Here is a 1073-nt window from a genome sequence, read left to right on the forward strand (position 1 = left end):
AAAACAGCAGGCTGAGTGGAGGGGTTTATGCTTCACCCTCTAAAGCTTGTTTTCCCCACCACACACACACACACACACACACACACACAACACCACACCCCAACACACCACCACACCCAAACACACCTCCACACACACACACACACACACAAACTCACCAGACAAACACATACGATATCTATCCTCAGAGTATGGACAGGACTGGGAAATAGTCCACCTAACTAGAGTGTCCTCCCTGGTCCCAAACTGGAGTGTCCTCCCTGTGGAGTGTCCTCCATGGTCCCTAACTGGAGTGTCCTCCCTGGTCCCTATAGTCTAACTGGAGTGTCCTCCCTGGTCCCTATAGTCTAACTAGAGTGTCCTCCCTGGTCCCTAGCTGGAGTGTCCTCCCTGGTCCCTAACTGGAGTGTCCTCCCTGGTTCCTATAGTCTAACTAGAGTGTCCTCCCTGGTCCCTAGCTGGAGTGTCCTCCCTGGTCCCTAACTGGAGTGTCCTCCCTGGTTCCTATAGTCTAACTAGAGTGTCCTCCCTGGTTCCTATAGTGTAACTGGAGTGTAGGGTTATCCTATCCCTAGCCCAGATGTCCCCTCCTTAAGCATTGAACACAAAGAAGAGGAGTTAGTATCCCAAGTATTTCATAGGAAAAGGAGTTAGTATCCCAAGTATTTTATAGGAAGAAGGAGTTCTTAAGTTGGACTTGCTTGGTTTTAGTTCTGTTTTGTAGAGATGTTTTTGTAGATTCTAGTTCTGCTTTGATGAGAGACTCAGGTTGTTTCATTGAGAGACAGACAGGTTATTTGGTTCTAGTTCTGTTTTACTGAGAGACAGACAGGTTCTTTGGTTCTAGTTCTGTTGTATGGCGCTGTCAGAAAACACACACATTGAACAACAAAACGGGCAACTAGCATAAAACAGCACTCGGTAAGAATACGCCCCAACCAGGTAATTATCCAAACCAGGTAAACATCCAAATACACAATCAGCATCCCCCAGAGAGCCGGACTGGAGCCAGAACTGCGCCGGATGAGGGCCGCGCCTGCGCTATATCAGCCCACACTGCCCCCTAGAGGTGC

At 48.7% G+C, this 1073-nt stretch overlaps 1 protein-coding gene across 1 annotated transcript in view; it reads right to left on the reverse strand.

Moving 5' to 3' along the window:
• The window catches only part of LOC143135861 (leucine-rich repeat-containing protein 17-like), a 37302-nt gene continuing 36229 nt past the window's right edge, over positions 1 to 1073 (reverse strand). The window contains exon 3 of the mRNA XM_076296184.1: positions 1 to 1073. This exon is cut by the window's right edge and continues 1800 nt beyond it. The gene's annotated coding sequence lies outside the window, so the exon portion shown is untranslated.

Source organism: Alosa pseudoharengus, unplaced genomic scaffold (assembly GCF_046254945.1).
Source record: "Alosa pseudoharengus isolate Yale_2024_CS ecotype anadromous, Long Island Sound unplaced genomic scaffold, YU_APseudo_1.1 YU_APseudo_1.1_scf_20, whole genome shotgun sequence".
Taxonomy (NCBI): domain Eukaryota; kingdom Metazoa; phylum Chordata; class Actinopteri; order Clupeiformes; family Clupeidae; genus Alosa; species Alosa pseudoharengus.